Genomic DNA, 20266 nt, shown 5'->3' with positions numbered 1-20266 from the left:
ACTGGACTGACTTGCACACCTCTGAGCCTATCACCGAGGCCAGGTGGATGGAATACTCTGTGTACTAGGCAGGGTTTTCTAGAGGGACAGAACTAATAGGATATCTATATATCTATATCTATATCTATATCTATATCTATATCTATATCTATATCTATATATCTTTGAGTTTATTAAGTGTTAACTCTCATGATCACAAGGTCCCACAATAGGCCGTCTGCAAGCTGAAGAGCAAGGAGAGCCAGGTCGAGTCCCAAAACTGAAGAACTTGCAGTCTGATGTTCAAGGGCAGGAAGCATCCAGCAGGGGAAAAAGATGTAGGCTGGAGGACTAGCCCAGTCTTGTCTTTTCACGTTTTTCTGCCTGCTTTATATTCTAGCCAAGCTGGGAGCTGATTAGATGGTGCCCACCTAGATTAAGATTGGGTCTGCCTTTCCCAGCCCACTTACTCAAATGTTAATCTCCTTTGGCAACACCCTCACAGGCACACCCAGGACAGATACTTTGCATACTTCAATCCAATCAAGTTGACTCTCAGTATTTACCATTACACTCTAATTGGTCAATCCTGATTCATGTGACTATGGATCCCTTTCAGGTCCTCCTCTGTACACTCCCATTCCACTTTCCCCACACACTCTAGTGGCATACAATGGAAAGAAATCAGAAGCAGGGAAGAAGGGCCTGTGTTTTGGAAGTAGATAGACAGACACGTGTCTGTATGCATGTGCTGATGTCTAATTGTGAAGAATCTGATCACTTGCTAACTATCAGACAATATTGGTAAACGTATTCAAAGAATCTGTGTGTGAGCCAGACCACTCTTTTTTTCAATGTTATGAGACAAATAGAAAACAAATATCCCAGCTGAAGTCCTGCGTCTTACTTCTATTCATATGAATGATTTCTGTAGAAGAGACCAACCTTTGAAAAGAAAAGCAGAAGGTGAGAGAAAAACTAGTATGTAGAGAGTTCCTAGTTGTATGCCAATCATTGTCTTAGCACTGTATGGTTGTGACTTCATTTGACATGAAATCTATAGTGCTCATTTTATGGGTGGCCACACCACAGCTGGATGATGTTAAGTCAGGTGCCGAAGAAGGCTCTGAGCCTGGACTATTTGACCCCTCAGCCATGGTATTTTCACTCTTCTAGATATCTTCCCTCAGAGAACGGTACTGGGAGAGGGAAGTCTGCTCTGCTGGTTCTGTGAATGAAATAAACCCTCTTCCCGCTAGTCTAAGTACTACGATGTTAGAAAGGAGACACTTTAACCAAATAGAGCTTACAGTCGTACATGGTGTAAGAATTAGAAGCACTCCATCAGCACTTGTGAAATCACAAAGAGCTTAATTTTAAAAAAAGTAATTTGCTCATATCCCAGCTGGAGAAGCCTGTCTATGTAGTCCACAAAGCAAGCAAAAAGAAAAAAATACAGATTACCTCCCTGAAGGCAGGACTTTGCCTGCAGGTGTTATGATTTTGTCCCCTGAGCCCAGTACAGTGCCTGACACATTATGAGTGCTCAGTATGTATTTGGTGAGTGAATAAAAAAATTGCATACACATTAATAGTTCTTTTTTAAAACAATACTACTTTCTAAATGTCTTTCCATGACAATGAATAAATCATTCCATGATGGTTGTAATAGTTCAACTTATTTAACACTTTATTGAATTAACTATTTATATTTATTTGATACATTTAACTATTTAATTCCTTCTTTTTGGATTGGTGGGCAGTTGATATTTTTGAGGATAGTAAACAATGCTATGAATGAACATTGTTGCACTTAAGCTTTTACAAATTTTTCAAATAATTTATCTAGGGTATATACAGAAAAGAATTGCTTAGTTAAATGGCATGCATGTTTTAAGCCTTGTTTTGGAAATACATAGGCAAATACATATCCATGTATAATAAGGAAAAATGTGACTTATTTTGAAAATTAAAGGGATTTGCCTTTATCACAGTCTTCAGCTAAACCTAACAGTCATATCTTAGCACATTTAGCAGTCTAAAGTGAATTAGTTAATTTTTATGGTTTATTGTTTGAGGTAAGTGGGCCACTGGATAAAACTTGAAAGTTTATTGCTTGCTTTTTATTTCCGCCATACTGTTCTGTGAGTCTTTGGGAAATCTCTGGAGCGTCTGAGTATCTTGTCTTTGGGTCTGCAATGCCATGTCTCATGTAGCTTATATCCTGGTTTGCCTCCTCTCCACCCCCAGAACCTCATTAGTGTCTCTCACACAGAGGATTCAGATTCCAAAAATATTTGTGGAATTAAGTGTTGGCAAGAGAGTGGGAAATCCAGACTCGCACACACTGCTGGTGGGAGTATTTAATTGGCACAGTCACTTTGAAGGCAAGTTGGCAGTGTCTATTAAAATGTAAAATGTGCGTACCCTGTGATTCAGCAATTACACTTCTCCATGTCTTCTCAAGAGAAACTTTTGCTCATGTGCAGATGTGCACTCAGCACTGATCATAATAGTGAAAACCTGGAAAGAATCTAAATGTCTATCAATAGGGAAATGATTGAAAAAAAATTGGAAGAGATTCAGTGCTGTAAAGTAGTAGTTAAGGAGAATGAAGTAGACCAGAGACAAAAAATTCAGGTTCTGAGGGCCAGATCCAGGCCAGCAAAAATATTTTATTCGCTTTACATAGTATTCCCCTCCGCCACTCCTCGCCATGTATTTTATAACTATTTTAGCCAAGTCTCTTCCTGTTATTTGGGGGTAGTTATGCTTTATAAAGTCACTGCATACACTGAATTAGGGGAAATACAGGATTAGATTCTTGTGAGCCTCTGGTCACATTTTCACTAATCAATCAATGCATGACCTTGCTTTATGTGTGTTTTTGTTTAAAGACACCTTATTTAGTATATATTGTTGATTCGTCAACAATGAACTCACAGCCAACAGGACTATAACTCATACCTGAAAAAAGCCTCTCTAATACACAGAAGGCACATCACAGCCTCCTAGCTCTTAGGAACATGAGACAGCACTTCAACACTATGCTTGGGGGCTGTTTGTTTTTCATTTTTTTTTTTCCTTTAGATGAAGTCTCGCTCTGTTGCCCAGGCTGAAGTGCAATGGTGCGATCTCGGCTCACTGCAAACTCTGCCTCCTGGGTTCAAGTGATTCTCCTGCCTCAGCCTTCTGAGTAGCTGGGATTACAGATGCCTACCACCATACCTGGCTAATTTTTTTTTTTGTATTTTTAGTAGAGACAGGGTTTCGTCAAGTTGGCCAGACTGGTCTCGAACTCCTGACTTCAGGTGATCCACCCACCTCGGCCTCCCAAAGTGCTGGGATCACAGGTCCTGGCCAGGGGCTGTTTTAAACAGCAAAATTACCAACAAAAAGCACAAAGATGGAAACATATGGCATTAAATACACCACAAAAAGGACACTTGTTTACATTGATGTGAGCTGAAGAAAGAAGGCAGAGCTCTCCCCTTGTTCATTCTGGGCTGGGAACACGCACATTGGGCAACTCAAATATTTTGCTGTTCTGTGCATGTCCATAAATGACATGAAAAAACTGGGAATATTGATTGTGAGGTGACAAATAAATTTTAGCAAGTAGGTACATTTGCAAATACGGAGTCATAAATAATGAGCATTGACTGTATATATCTCTGAAATATAAGGACTCTTTTAGAAACATCTCAATTACCGTTATTACTCTTAGATTCCTTAGTCGTCTTTTTTCATCTTTGTGTGTAAACTGGAGATTCCTTAATATTATTGACTATCCAAAGTGCACATTTTCCCAGTGCCTCACTAAAAATCATTATGACTTCATGGATTTAAGCATACTTGGTAAATTTTAATTCATGATATGATGATGACTATGAATTTTATTTCTTATTATTTTTTAACTTTTATTTTAGATTTGAGGATACATGCACAGGTTTGCTATATAGGTAAATTTTATGTCACAGGGATTTGATGTACGGATTATTATGTACAATCTGTGCTTCTTAAAAGAATGAGAGGATCACCTGAAAAATAGTCACATGGTCTCCCAAACTCACAGTGAAATTAATGAGGGACTGATGGGCATGACTCCCCAAATTTGGATGATATGATTTGGCTCTGTGTGTCTACCCAAATCTCATCTCAAATTGTAATTCCCACATGTCAAGGGAGGGAGGTGATTGGATCATGTGGGTGGTATCCCCCATGCTGTTCTTTTGATAGTGAGTGAGTTCTTAGGGGATCTGGTGCTTTTATAAGTGTTTGGAAGTTCTTCCCTCATTCTTTTCTCTCCTGCTGCCTTGTAAAGAAGGTACTTGCTTCCCCTTCATCTTCTGTTATGACTGTAAGTTTTCTGAGGTCTCCCTAGCCATGTGGAACTGTGAGTCAATTAAATCTCTTTCCTTTATAAATTACCCAGTCATGGGTATTTCTTTATAGCTGTGTGAAAACAGACTAATATATTGGGTCTGAATCCCCAGATTCCAACATTAAAAGTCCACTGGAGAGAGGTGGTGCAGTGAATGGGTAAAAAAAAAGAAAAGAAAGGAAAAAGTGTAATCATTCTTCCAACAGGGTCACTGCTCTTCCCTGTGATGAAGGTGAGAGCAACAGTGAGTGCGCCATGGCATAGCGCAACTAGCACAGTTTTACAGCCAGATATTACCTGGCTTCCAATTGAAGTCTTACTTCTTACCAGCTGCTGACCTAAGGCAAGTTGTCTAATTCCTTGAGCCTTAGTTTTCTTATCTGGACAATGAAAATAATCACTACCTCACAGAGTTGTTGGCAGATAAAAATCATATATGTGAAGAATATGGTACATAGTAGGTATTTGTAAATGCTATTTAATGTTTGCTGTTGTTCTTTTTTCAGTGTTCAGTTTCATTTAATGACCCCCATCTCCTTGAAGGGCAGGTGCAGGCAGCTAGGCAATGGCAAGAGATGCTTACTTGATGATCTTGCCCTGACTGAAGGCTTGGCCCACACTCTTGAAGGCCCCCTCCCAGCAAAAATACTCTTGAACCAGTGCCTGGGTCTCCTTGCTGCCAGGATCCAGTTTTACATCATGTATATGACTTGTAGTCCCACCGCCAATCTGGACTCAGTGAAAAGGGAAGCTTCTGGCCCTGGAAGACCCAGACTCGGAGCTGCTATTGTTGGTTCCAAAGAAGACACTGACAAAAACATTCTTCCTCAGCTTGGCCAGTCACTGGAATATTCCAGTGATGAGATTGCAACTCATGAAGATCTGGGTGAGTTCTTCAAGGAAGTGATACTCTGAGAACTACAGGAACCACCCATCCTTATCGAACTGCTCCCAAAAATATGGCAGCACCCCAGAGAGTGTGTCCTTCTTAGAGTACCTGCACTGAAATTTATCCAACACAAAGGTACTCTTGGATGGTGAGCAAAGGGGTCCTTAGCCTTGGGCTCATCAGCCGGCACCTGCTCACATTCATCCATCTCCTTCTCAGGAGCAGGGGCAGCTGTCTTTTCCTCCTCTTTCTGCTCAGCCTGGGGCTTCTGCTTCCCTTCCTGTGAGCCCTTCCCCTTCCATGTGGTGTCCTGTTTAGGGTGGCTCTCGGCAAACTTTTAAACATCAAACTGGGCCATGTTCTCACACAGATTCACTTCCCCCCAAACATCCTGGAATTGGGGCTGGTAATGCAGGTGAGGAACCAGTGGTTGGCATTGGGGAAGGCCTGGTGGAAGGAAGCTTCCAGGACCTGCTTATAGAACTACAACAATATGCAAACAACTGTGATATCAGCCAGTGGCACTTGTTCACCCACCAGAGAAGTCATCATCTTCAAATGAGCATGCAGTAGCCCCAGAATTCATCTCACCTCCTTCTTTGCACTCTTGGTGGCTTTTTTGTTATGCTGCATGATGCCCACGGTAAGGAACACCCAGGTACTGGCACTGTATTGCTGTCAGCAAAGTTCACCCACTGCACCCCTTGGGCTACTGCCTCTGGAGTACTTCCCTGTAGCTCCTCATGTAGGCAATGGCATTGCTCTCAAACACACAGAATCCATCATCACCCTCAAATGCTGGAAACTTGCTGGCAAGAAATTTGCAGAGAAATTCAGGAGTATTGTTGGTTTGGCCAAAGTGGGGTAGTGCGGAGAGCATGTGGACCTGAGCCCCGCTGTACTGAACAGCAATGGACACCTTGAAAGCCCTCACGTTTTCAGGACATGAGTACAGGGTCCCAGCTGCCATGGTGATTCTGCAGAGAAAGGGGGTGTTGCTGTTATTTTTATCATATGCCTGATTGCAGCCCTCTGAGGAAGGCCGATAGGCAGACTTTCTATCTCCTATGAGAGAGGCCATGGGGAAGGCAAGAGGAAAAGGCACTGTGGCCAGGTGAGTCACACCATAGTGGTAGGATGGGGCTGAGAGTTGAATTCCTGGCCCCTGGTCCATAGCTGTGTCTAATTAAAGGGATTCAGATTGTTGATAAGCCATTGCCTAAATGATTAAAAAACAAAAACAAAAACAAAACAGACTAGCCCTGGGGACAGGTGCATGTTTTGCCCTCTGACCCTAGGCCACCTTGCCCAGAGAGGAGGCCGAGCACCGGGCAGCCTTGTTTATCTGGCCTCTTCTCATCTGGGTTGTGGGTTTATCTGGAGGGAGTCCCAAACTGGTGACTTATGTTTCTCCCCCAGGCACTTCAGGACAGAGAGCTGCATCCATTGGGATGGAGCATCCCTATCTAGAGTGACTTCTCTGGCCTTCTTAGAACACATTGCCCTTAGACTATTCAAGTGTGTGTTTGTGTGTGTGACCAGGACAGGGTGGTATAGAACTCTAATTCAGATTAATAGGAGATCTAAAAGGTGAAAAACTCCATAAGGAATATGAATCAGAAGCAAGAATCACTTCACAAGGAGACTCCCTTTCCCCTTTCTCTTTCCCTCATTCTCTCCACTGTTTTGATAAACTTGATGCTCACCCCAGCTGTGGCATCATGGTAAAGCTTTGACTTTTTCATATTATCAGTCTTCCCCATAAAGTGGAGTTATACTGAAGAACTGAGCTACCCAATGTGAGCTAGTATGGACTAGTGGCAAAGTCAGTGGATTTGGGTACAGAAGGCCTGAGTTTGTGTCCTGGTCCCGTAACGCTGGGGATGTGTGACCTGGAGTAAGCATCTGCTTTGAGCCTAAGCTTTCTTATATATGTAAATGATCTTGGTTTGCTCACATTTTCTATGTGCCTTACTTTTTTTTGCAATACTTGTGCTCTGATTGAAACTGGAACTGTGACATGTTTTGAGAGTGAATAAATACTGAACATCAATGTTGAAATATTTGGTGATTAAAATCATGCCTTGGAGGCTGGGCGCGGTGGCTCAAGCCCGTAATCCTAGCACTTTGGGAGGCCGAGACGGGCGGATCACGAGGTCAGGAGACCGAGACCATCCTGGCTAACCCGGTGAAACCCCGTCTCTACTAAAAAATACAAAAAACTAGCCGGGTGAGGTGGTGGGCTCCTGTAGTCCCAGCTACTTGGGAGGCTGAGGCAGGAGAATGGCGTAAACCCGGGAGGCAGAGCTTGCAGTGAGCTGAGATCCGGCCACTGCACTCCAGCCTGGGCGACAGAGCGAGACTCCGTCTCAAAAAAAAAAAAAAAAATCATGCCTTGGAATGTTCTGGGTCATGTTGTTACTGAGCAATGGGCTTGCTATCCATGTGCATAGAAGCCAATACTATGGGATCAGCTTTTGAGAGAGGAAAAAGCTTTATTGCAAGTCAACCAGCAAGGAGACAGGAGGCAACGTTCAACTCTGTCTCCCTGAGCTGCAGTCTAGGGACAGATTTTAAAAGCAGAGAGTAGCAATGAGAGAGATAGGAAAATGCAATGAAGCATGATCTAAATTGGTTTATGCAAAGACGTGATGCTGAGTCCTTGGCTTTTAGGTCTGTACTGTGACAAAACAGAGCACCCCGTGTTTCTTAATTTGGTTCCTGTTTCTCAATCCAAGCACTTAGATTCCATCTGTGGTTGACTTTGTTATTCTGGCTGGCTCTGGGGTCACAAATTGGGCATGCTGGTTCATCTGGGTAAGCTCAGGTTATGTGACCTGCAACCTGGGAGTCCACTGCACTGAGAAACAGCTCTTCATTTTGTTACCGACAAAGTTAAAGCACATTGAAGTGGTTCTGTGGTTACAATGTCAGGGTGTCAGAGAAAAGGCCAAAAATGTTCTGAGGTACTATGTGGGGAAGATCCAGAAGAACTGCCAATTTTATATAAGGAAAGACAAATCAATGTCTCTCATTTTTAATGTCAAGAATCAGAGCACTGAAATAATAAAAATCTCACACAATATGGACTATGGAGCATGACAATGGGTTATTCTTGGCAATCCTAGAAATAACAATGGGACCCAAACTCTGCTTTTCTATATTTGTCCTGCTTAAAAAGAACAACATTGGGGGCCATTGATGGCCAGATGCCTAGGATCAGTCTTCTTAGTGCCTAGGATCAGTCTGCTTAGAGCTAGAGTTTCATCCAACAAAGTCACTGTTCCTGCTAGCGATGTCCTGAGACTGGAGAGTTTGTTGTTTGAGAGATTCTACACTGGGTGGGGACATGAGGGGAATGAGAGAGTTTCACATTGTTCACTGTTTGACTGTCTTCTCATAATCCGCTTCTGCTTTAAGAGCCTGGGAGATGGGCTATTAATAGAGAAGGGAGGGTACTATATATAAACTTTGATGGACTTGGGTTGAATATATGGTAAAATGTGCTTACTGGAAGGTGAGGACTGTAGGAACTCTGAGTTTAGCAAAAGGCAGTGACTGGAAGGAACCCCAGTGTCTTAATAGATTTAGGTATAATGAAGCTAAACAAAGAAAGGGAGAAAGCAGAGGTTTTTGGATTTTAGATGACTTGTCAAAAGCCCTCTTCAAAAAAGCTTTGGTTTGAAGCTTTTTTGAAGCTTGTTGTTAGTGCTGGGTCTTCTGACTCTGTGCAAGGTGCCATAGCACTCCTACCCATAGCTCCTAATCCAGGGGTCTTTCGAAACATCTGTCAAAAGGAGTGCAAGATAAGTATAATAAAAATGCTTTGTAAACAATGATCTTCATGAAACTTTAATCTTGTGTAACCATTGTTAACAATACGTTGATCTTCAATGGAGTGCTTTTATTAATTACAAATGAGGTATAGCGAAATCTCTCCCTAATATTTTGTTGCAAGTCTTTGTTGCTGTTCCAAGAAGAAAATTCTCCTAGGAATGTACCTTCGTGGAATCATTTCTGGATGATGCTATTTTCTTCTAAGTGTTTACTGGTGAATCCCTGGAGCAATATTATCCCCAAGATACATTAGTTTGAATAATATCTGACCTCTTATTCCTTTTTTAAAAAGGTAGTTTGCCTGCCATATGTTGTATGTGACAATTTATCATCTTTAAAGGAGTTAGAAAAAGAGATTTCTGTTCTGGTAAAATGGGAGATTAAAAAATCAGAAACCCTTCTATTACCACACAACTAAAATGATAGATAAAATGTAAGAGACATAATTTTAAATGCATGCACGGCCCTGTAAAAAGATGAAGAAAGTTTTCAGAGACCAGGGATGAAGTGAGAGTAGAAATAAATAAACGCTGATGTTACTGGCTGTCCAGAGGCATCTGTAGCCACAGACATGGAGGCAGACAAGGCATCAAGCCTGGGGAGAGTTGGCGTGATATCTTTTCTCCACTCCATATGAAGATATGACACACAAAGGGCTACACTCTTAGTAAAAGGTAAGCCAAGAAAAACCCTCCTGCAGAGGCAAAATGCAAGAACACTTGTCTGTTTCAGCCTAACCTTGATTCTGGGAGAAGGGGAAAATATATCCTCTGTGAATCTGTGGACATGGGTTGGTTCTCAGGTGGGGTTGGTGCCTAAATGCCTTTTGCAAACTTTGAGAGTAAACAAACTATAATTTTGATGAATTGGAAACGAGGCCCCAAAAGAGAAGACACACACACACATAATTATGCACACAGGAGAAAAGGGATTAATAGCAAGGAAAAAATAAGATGATAGATATAAATCCAATTACATTTGTAATCACAGTAAATGTTAATAGACTAAACTGTTTAAAAGACATAGATTACCAGACTAGAGAAAAAACCCCAATATATACTATTACAAAGAAAAAGAAGAGGACAGCAGAAGTTTGAAAATAAATAATAGTAAAAGCTATAACAGGCAAATAGTTACAAAAGAAAATTGATTTAATAACACTAATGTCACACAAAATACACTGTGATCAAGAAAGTATTTCTAGAGATTGAGAGTTCTTATATAATAATAAAGGTTTTAGTTCACTAGGAGGGCATATTTCTAATCCATTTATACTTAATAATATAGCTCTGAGGTATATAAAACAAAAATTAACAGAACTATAAAATCCCCAGCATAGTAGGATATTTTAACATATTTCTCTGGGCAATAAATAGATCAGAAAAGAAAATATGCAAGAATAAGGAAAACTTGAACAACATGGTTACTCATTCACTCATTCAATATTTCATTGAATGCCTATAATGTGAGGCAGTGTATGAGACACTAAGAAACAACAGTGAAAAATGGGTTCCCTTGGAGAAGTACTTACACCAGGAGATATACTCAACAATGTCCATAGTGGTATTGTTGAATAGCAAAAAGTCTGGAAACAATACAAACAACCATTACAGAATAGTATATTCACATGCTGGAATACTATACAGCAGAGAAAATAATGCTATGCATTTTAATGGAGAGTACAATCAGAAATATAACATTGAATAGAAAAGCCAATTACTGGAGAATTAATACACCATAATATTATTTTTACAAAATTCAAAGGAATGCAAAACTAAGTCAAATGACTTAGAAATTTGTACATCTGTTGCAGAACGATGAAGAAAAGGAAAGAAATGCTAAACATAAAGTTTAAGAAAGTGGATCCCTCTGTGGAAAGATGATGTCTGCCATCGGGGCACTAGAGAATTTCAAAGGAAGCTCCCTGTTGTTCATGTTTTATTTTTCAAGTTGGCACCAAGGAGATTTATGGTGTTTATTTCATTATAATGCATATACTTTACATACACATTATATATTTTAGTACATGTAAAATATTCCATAATAAAAATGTGGTAGTGTCCCTATAATTTTAAGGCACTTAAAATTATCCAAGGCAGGTAGAGAAGAGATAAATGAAAAACATATAAATGATAACAGACTAGGACACCCAAAAGTCATTCAACCTGGGGTGATTTTAGCGATAGAATGGGACCAGATGTCTGCACAGGGACTGGGGAATACAAAGGTGAGCTAAAAAGGGACCTGGTCTCTAACATTTGGAAGCTTGTCCAAAGGGGAATCAAGGGATTTCTTTCTTTAAGAAGTTCTTATGTCCTGTGACAGCAGAAGGCATCTAATTTATGCATATGAATATAAACTCTGTGTATGTTTTGGTTATTGCTGTAACAGGTCATGTCAAAACTTAATGACATAAGGCAACAATCTTTTTATTATGCTCACAATTCTGTGTGTCAGGAATTTGGGCAGGGTATGGCAGAGATGGCTTGTTCCTGCTCTAAGTTGTATAAGGTCTTAGCTGGAGTAGCTCAAATGGATGGAGATGGCTGGGAAAACTTGATTGGGGCCATATATCTAGAACCCTTCGTTCTATCAGCTGGGTTCCCTGTTTTTTTCTCCACATGGCATCAGTTGGGGCAAAAACACCTAAAATGTTTTCACTTACATACTTAACTCCTGGGTTGTAGAACTGAAACAGCCAGGAGTTGGTTAGGCATCTTTCCATGCAGCCTCTCCACATGGTTAAGCTTGGGCTTCTTCACAGCACGGCAGTCTCAGCCACATAGTCGGATTTCTGACATAGTCCAGGCTTCTCACAGAATGAGTGTTCCCAGAGAACAGGGTTGAAGTTGCAAGGCTTCTTATGCCTAGACTCGGAAGTGGTGCAGTGTCTCTTCCACCACATTTTATTGGTTACAGAGTCAGCCTGGATTCAGTGTGTGAGTGAGTGCATGTGCATGCACACAAGTCTGTGTGTGTGTGTGTGTGTCTGACTATATAAAGACATAAGTACTGAGAGGCATTATTCACTGGGAACTGACGGGGTATCTTTGGAGGCAGTCTTTTAAAGTGTATGAGCATATATCCCTGGATATGGAGAGAGGAGACTAGAGACAACAGCTGTAAATACCATGAAATTGGTCTGCACACAACGTCTGTATACAGGACCCAGAGCTCTGGGATTTGTTGACTTTTCTCTCTAACCCAAGTGACTTTGGACTGTCACTTCCCTCCTTTGATATTACTTTGTTACTGAATGGGAGCTGAGGAGACCTGAACCCCTCCTATTCTCTGAATTTCATTGAAATATATGATCCAGTCATTAATGATTGATTGAGGGTTGAAAAATAATAATATCTAGTTCTATCATTTATTTCTTCATTTATGAGCTGAAATGCTTCTCTGAAGAGGCATTTCCTTTGGTCTACTATTTCACTACCTAGTGGAGCAGCTCCTATAGAAAGACGGGGTTAATGATTGATTCTTTCCTTTATTTCCAGGTTTTCAACAGAGGGAGACAATTAGACATTATGTGCCTTTTGATGGAAGAACATACTTCTAAAGTTCTGCCCCGCAAAACCAAACCTGAATCTGATCTTGCTTTTACACACAGCTACCTGATTATAGGAAACACAGAGGACAGAGGGACATTTTGCACTATGCCAAGAGGATGCAAAGACAAAAACAAGAACAAACTGTTAACAGCATGTGGGAAACCTGATGAATCAAACAGTTTCCTTTAATCAACAGAAAGGGGTAAGGGCAGGGGGTGACAGAGGGAAAACCTATAAACAAAGAGACAAATGAAACTAAAAGACATATGAAATAAATTAAAGAACAGGCAAAGTTAAATCATATTGTTTAGGGATTTATCCTGGGCGATAAAACTAAAGAATTGCAAGGAAGCAATTATTATAAAGACACATGCATGCGTATGTTCATTGCAGCACTGTTCACAGTAGCAAAGACCTGGACTCAACCTAAATGCCCATCAATGATAGACTTGATAAAGAAAATGTGGTACAAATACACCATGGAATATTATGCAGACTTAAAAAAGAATGAGGTCATTTTCTTTGAAGAGACATGGATGGAGCTGAAGGCTATTATCCTTAGCAAACTAGCACAGGAACAGAAAACCAAATACTGCGTGCTCTCACTTGTAAGTGGGAGCTAAATGATGAGAACACATGGGCCCACAGAGGGGAACAACACACACTGGGACCTACTGGAGAGTGTAAGGTGGGAGAAAAGAGAGAATCAGGAAAAATAACTGATGGGTACAAATCTTAATACCTGGGTGATAATAATCTGTATAACAAACCTGCATGACACAAGTTCATTTATGTAACAAACCTGCACTTGTACCCATTAACTTAAAAGTTAAAACAATGTCAGAGTAGTGGTCTTGTTTGGAGAGTGTGTTTGTGTAGTGGTTGAGATGGGGCACACAGAGGGGCTTCTCACGTAGACTCAAATTCTAGTTCTGGACATAGGTGTAATCACAAAAGGGTTTGACTTATAGTAATTCATTAAATTATATTTTCATTTCATAAGTCTTTGTATATTCTTGTTTTATATTAGAAGAAAGAAAGCTTTTAGAAACCTACAGAAGCATACTCGCAATCTGGAAGCCCCTCAACCTCCCTCCATCCCCCGACATACACATGCTCACTTCCTCTGTTTAGCATTGAGGCAGTGCTAGTCTCCGGGAAAGAATACATCTTTGGAATTCAGAGACCAGGCTTTGAATTCCAGTAGACTACTTATTAGTTCTAGGGTGACCAACCCTTTTAGTTTTTCCGGGGCTGAGGGCATTCTTGGGATGCAAGACTTCCAGTGCGAGACCCAGGAAAATCCCAAGCAAACTGGGACAGTTGGTCACTCTGAGTTACCCCCTAAGCCTCAAATCCCTTACCTGTAAATCGGGACATGAATCCCTATGGCGTTGAATTATGAGGATTAAAGAAAATGAGAGATATGAAAACCCTGAATATACTGTTATAAGACTGTAAAAATTTCAGTTCAATTTTGCTCATCAATTACTAAACACATGTAATAAAACTACCACATGTAACATTCACTAAGTGAGGCAGCCTTCTAAGTCCTTGCTACACAAAGTATGGTCCTTGGATCAGCACACCTGGGATAACCCAGAAGCTTGTAAGAAACATAGTTTTTCAGACCCCACCCCAGACCTGCTGAATCAGAATCTGTGCTTTAACAGGATCCTCACATAGTTCGTGTGCACGTTACTATCTGAGGAGCACTGCTCTCAGCATGTGAAGAAACTCATTTAATCCTTAAGACAATTCTTTGGTTCACATTCTGATTCCAGAACCCTCACCCAGTCTTAGAGTTCCAGTACTCAGCGCAAGGCCTGGCTCAAGGTAATGATCCTGAATAAATGTATATTTTATTCCTTTTCCTATCTGGAAGGGTTTGGAGAGGGCTGCCAAGGGCAAGATCATATCTGGGAAGGATTTACATTCCATAGGGTTTAGAGGGACTTGGACCCCTGAGTCCTGGGCCTTTATCTAATTCAAGTTTATGGTGGAACAGAGTGAGGATCTGGATTCCTTACCCCAAAGCTCTGCAGCCATTGCTAGTCCATTAATTTACTCATTTCTTACAGTGGAAGAATTGAGGGAGAATAAGGAAATCACTGGTTTGATGGCCCAACCTTTCCTTTTGATAAATGGGTGTGTATGTGGCTGCAGAAGAGCCAAGAGGACCCTGAATGGGGGAACAGCCTTGAGAGTCAACAGCCAGGTAAGAGCTGGTGCCATTTGTAGATTGGCAAATGGATTGCTCTGGGTGTTTTAGAAAGCTCTTGCTCCACTTCTGGGTTCCTCAGCACTTGCCCAGAGGGAATCATTAATCAACCTGATCACCTTAATTAAAACTCCTCAACAATTTCATTGGGGATTTATATCTGTTTGCAAAAAGCTCAATTTTCAGCCATTAGGTGCAATGAGCTAAACTCTGAGTCATAGTGAACTCTAGATTCCATCAATACCTCCAGGGCCGAGCAATGCACGGAAGACTTTGAAGGTTTTACGTACGTAGAATAATTATTACTACCAACCACCATTACCACCACTACCACTACTACCACCATTACTAAATAACAGCAGCTACTGCTACTATACACCAGGTACTGTACAAAGTTTTTAAAATTCATTATTTTATTTCATCTTTATAGTCATCCTATGAAGTAAGAATTATTATCCCTGTTTCACAAATGAAGCAACTGAAATTTCGAAAGATTAAGTAACATGCCCCCTGGTAGCAGAGCTAGTGAATGTCACAGCTGGGATTTGAATACAGTTTGAGTCCATGTCCTTAACCACTGCCTCCCAAGATGCCAAGGTTTCATTATGCTTCTCTCACTTTTGGGACCTCATGGCATTCCCATGAAGATCTTTCTCAACCCTTTCATTGGTAAAGGGATTGTATGTGTTGAAATTTTTTTTGCAACCAATATCTGAGTACGTGTCTCTATCTGGCTTAAACTATCAAGAAATGTATCACCCTACATTGTTGAATAACGGTCCAGAGTAAGGTAGGCATCAGAGGGTGTATCATCACAGTGGCTCTGGAGCTGTGCCTCTGTGATCACTCTGGCTGGATTTTTGCTTGTGTGGAGGCTTCATTCTCAGATGGGCTTCTCTCATGGTGCCAATGTGGCTGTAGCCACCCTGGGCTTTGCTTCCATATGCCAGAGGAAAAGAAAGCTGTGATTACTAGGAGTGCTTTTTTTTTACAGTGTAAAAGTTTCCCTGCCTGAAACCTTTTGAAACCCACACTCATGTCTTAAAGGCCTGAATTTGGTCATCTGCACATCCCTGGACTAATTCCTTGGATCGAGGAAATGCCATGAGCTGGAAAAGGCAAGAAAAAATTAAATATATACTTTTGTTATAGGTAGACATAGGATTAAACTGGTTGGGTTAAAAATAGTAACAGCAAAATCCCCAACCTCAACCCCTAGATTGGAGTAAATTTTCCCCCAGACTTCTTGCAAACTGCATAGTAGATATAGGATGAAAAAGGTGTTGGGAAGACAATCAAAATCTCTCATTACTCCTTCCTCCTCCTCCTGGGTCCTATTTTCTTGGGGGCTACTAAGCAACTAACTAGAGCTATGTAGATGGCCTTGGTGTGCTACACTATAGTGGGTGGGGTAGACCTGTGACTTGCTGTTCTCTCATAACATGGAAATTCTGTGGTCTTAACTTGAACTGGAACCATTGATAGACTCTTGACACTGTAGCAGTGGACGAGTTATCTTCAGAAAAAAGCCCTTCTGACGTCCCTCATTCCACAAATGTTTCCGGGTGGTTAAAACAAACTTAGCAGTCTTGTAGGAAGAACATTAAACTAGGGTTCAGAAGAATAAACAAAATAATTCCTCTAAAGGACCTTGCCAGAGCCTGGCATATAGTAGGTGCTGGCATATAGGAGGTGCTGAGTAGGTTGGCCATGTGCAACATCATTACATCCATATCAATCTGTTTACCAGCTTAATCAATTAATATTGAATTAATTAATTCAATCAATTAATATTGAATTAATTAATTCAATTAATTAATATTTAATTAATTCAATTAATTAATATTGAATTAATATTTTCAATAAATGTTATTGAGTATTTACTATTAACTCAAATGTTATTATTACTCTGTGTTGGAGATGCAATGTTAAATAAGATGCATTCTTGGTCAGCAAGGAGCTCATAGTCTAGCTAAGGACACTGAGAAGTGACCAAGAAGTCATGGGTCTTGGGCAGGTCACTGAAATTCTTGGAGCTTCAATTTTCATATTAAAGGATTTGGTTGCTCTTACCTATAAAATGGAAGCAGTACCGTCTTGCGGCACCTCGGGTGGGTTATTTTGTGGTTCAGATGAATAAAGGTGGTGGATGTGTTTGTAAACAGTAATGTAATCCTCAAAAGAGAGTAGCAGCAGGTTGCTTTGTCAATGCTTTATTTTGAGGAATGAATTAATATTTTCAATAAATGTTATCGAGTATTTACTATTAACTCAAATGTTATTATTACTCTGTGTTGGAGATGCAATGTTGAATAAGATCCATTCTTGGCCAGCAAGGAGCCAAGAATAGTCTAGCTAAGGACACTGAGAAGTGACCAAGAAGTCATCCCAGGGCTCTCTGGGAGCCTAGAGGAGGACCACAAACTTAGTATGAGCAAGATCAAGAAAGATCTTTCTAGGACATGACACTTGAGTCTGAGGGTGAACTGGAGTTAATGAGGAGGAGGTGGTTGGAGGCAGTGGAAACAGTCAGTGAGAAGATAAGTGTGACACAGTTGGATCACTCCAGCCTGCCGGGAGCACAGCAGTGGGGGCCTGGAGAAGGCAGGGAGAGGCTGGCAGTGGCAGATCACACAGGGCCTTGTATGCCACACTAAGAATTTGGAATTCACCCAGAGGGGAAGCCCTTTGTGGGTCATTAACACCCACAATCACTTCAGCTGTTTTGTGGAAAATAGGTTGGAGAGGAAAACACTACAGCAAAGAGACCAAGCAAGAAGCTATTGCAGGAATTCAGGAAGTACTGAAGAAGGGGAAAAAAAAATGGACATATCTGGGCCAGGCGCGGTGGCTCAAGCCTGTAATCCCAGCACTTTGGGAGGCCGAGATGGGCGGATCACGAGGTCAGGAGATGGAGACCATCCTGGCTAACACGGTGAAACCCCATCTCTACTAAAAAAATACAAAACCTAGCCAGGAGAGGTGGCGGGCACCTGTAGTCCCAGCTACTCAGGAGGCTGAGGCAGGAGAATGGCATAAACCCAGGAGGCAGAACTTGCAGTGAGCTGAGATCCGGCCACTGCACTCCAGCCTGGGTGACAGAGCAAGACTCCGTCTCAAAAAAAAAAAAAAAAAAAAAAAAAGAAAGAAAGAAAGAAATGGACATATCTGGATGATAGTTAAGAAGTCAAATCAACAAGATTTGGGGATTGATTAGATGGAGAGGGTGACAGACAAAGATTTGAGGGTCTCTGACTTGGATGAATTGTTGAGGCCATTCAGAAAGATGGAGAAAGTAGGAGGAATAGCCAACTGAAGGAAGCTGTACACTTTACAGGTGTCTAATGGTTCTGGATGCCACTCTGGAAAACCTCCCAAGGATGGCTGTAATGAACATCTGGATCTGGGGTTGAAGCATCACTGCTGGGCAGAGTCTCTGTGCTCTTCTTCATGTCCTCAGTGAAGATGCCTTGGCAAGCAGACCACCGCAGTGGCTCACATGTGTGCCAAGTGGATGAGTCTATACATGCTGATAATTGGTATTCTGTCAACCAAGACAGGCAGTAGGAGGACTTGTCTGTGTTTTTGTGACATTTGCTTGGTTTGTCTCAGACAGATTTAAATGTCTCTTTGTTGCTTGCAGATGTAGCTGCATGAGAATACATTCCTTTTTCTTGTCCAAATATTAATAAAAATATTTTGCATAGAGCTGTGGGTGCCTTTCTGGAATGTCTAAGGGCCTTGAACGGCTCTGGCTGAGAAAGAATTGATCCCTGCAGGGAAGGAAGCTGTGTCTCTGTGTTGCACACCCGAGCTCCTCAGCTGAGGATTCAGAGCTGCTGGTGGTAAAGGGAATAGGACTCTCAATATTTTTTCAGAGGTTTAGCATCTTCTGAGATGGCTCAGTTGCTGTTTCAGTACTGGGAGCCAATATGTCTGACTCTCTCCCGAGCTAAGCCTGGAAAGAAGACCAAATTTGATCTGCCCGAGTGGAGCTGAGCTTAATCACAGGAAGCATGATTTTCTCCCACATTCCAGGCCATTCCCTACTTCTCATATTGGACAAAGGAGCCCTGGGTGGAGAAGTGGAAAGAAACGAAGGTGTGGTACAGGTGCCAGGCTAACCACGTATTTCTGTTTGCCCTTTAATTTCCAAGATAGCCCTGTGAAGGAGACCATCTCATTCAACTTAGAGATGAGAAACAAAGCCAAGAGAAGCTCACTTTACCCAAAACCACACAGTGGCACTTTTTAATATCATTGTGAATATATTATTTCATCTAAAAATAAACTCATTCTAAGTGAAAAAAAAAAAAAAAGGGACGGCCGGGGTGAAGTCACGGCTCTGGTCCTAGAGCCATGCACCTTTCTCAAGATGCACCTTTCTCAATAGGATACAAAGAAGACAGAAGAGAAGATCCACAGGGAATCTGGGTGACAATCATGGTGCCTTGTGTAAAATGAATATGACAACCCAAATGCCTAATGAATCAGCAAGGTTTTGCTGAACTAATGGAAACTGTGAAAACTGAGGACAGAGTCAAGGTCCAAAATGGCCTCAAGTGGTTGATAAAAGGCCAGTTCTAACAAGATGATATGGAATGAGTGCCATATGTTAGATTCTTGAAAGTAGCACTAATTAGACCTGCCCGAGCATTGTTACAGGTGCTTTATACAGAGAATCTCATTTAATGAGCACGATTACGCTCAGAGGTAGGCAGTGTCATCCCATTTTACAGAAAGGGAGCTACCGTGTAGAGAGGCTAAGTAATTGGTCAAGGTCATGATGCTAAGTAAATGGTGGATCCAGATCTGGCTCAGGACGAGGCAGTCTCAGCAGAATTAGGGCTGGGCTAATCATTACTCATGGATGATATTATCATCAACTTAATAAAAACAAAATAAGAGATTAAACTAAAAAACTGTTTATAACAATATAAGATTGCAGTATGAGGGTGATATTTAAATATAGCAAAATCAATGATTTTTCCATGTCAGCAATAGTCACTTGTAAATCTTACTTTAAAAATCCCGCTGAAAATAGGAATATAAATATAAAGGCCTTCGGGATAAACTCATCAAGAAATATACAGAAACAATATATAAGCTTTAGATAACAAAAATTCTACTGAGAGACATAAAAGAAAACATGAATAATTTAAGGGCCATACCAATTTGAGAGTGGGAAGACCCAGTTCTTATGTGTATCAGTAGTTTCATATTAATTGTTGAGTTACAATTCTGTTAACTGTATGTCAACATATTTTTAAAATCAAGAGAATACATATTCATAGGATGACAATAATCATTTGGTGCATTTCTTTTAACTATTGTATATTTTTAATATGGGTTTTAAAAATTGAGGTAATACATGTGTTTGGTTAAAAAAATCAAATTATACA

The 20266-nt window shown here is 40.9% G+C and overlaps 1 pseudogene; it reads right to left on the bottom strand.

Moving 5' to 3' along the window:
* Nucleotides 1-4381: 4381 nt before the first annotated feature.
* LOC103227442 (elongation factor 1-gamma-like) lies at nucleotides 4382-6640 on the bottom strand (annotated as a pseudogene).
* Between the last annotated feature and the right edge of the window lie 13626 nt (nucleotides 6641-20266).

Source organism: Chlorocebus sabaeus, chromosome 22 (genome assembly GCF_047675955.1).
Source record: "Chlorocebus sabaeus isolate Y175 chromosome 22, mChlSab1.0.hap1, whole genome shotgun sequence".
NCBI classification, from domain to species: Eukaryota; Metazoa; Chordata; class Mammalia; order Primates; family Cercopithecidae; genus Chlorocebus; species Chlorocebus sabaeus.
This window is presented reverse-complemented; position numbering and strand designations above follow the sequence as displayed.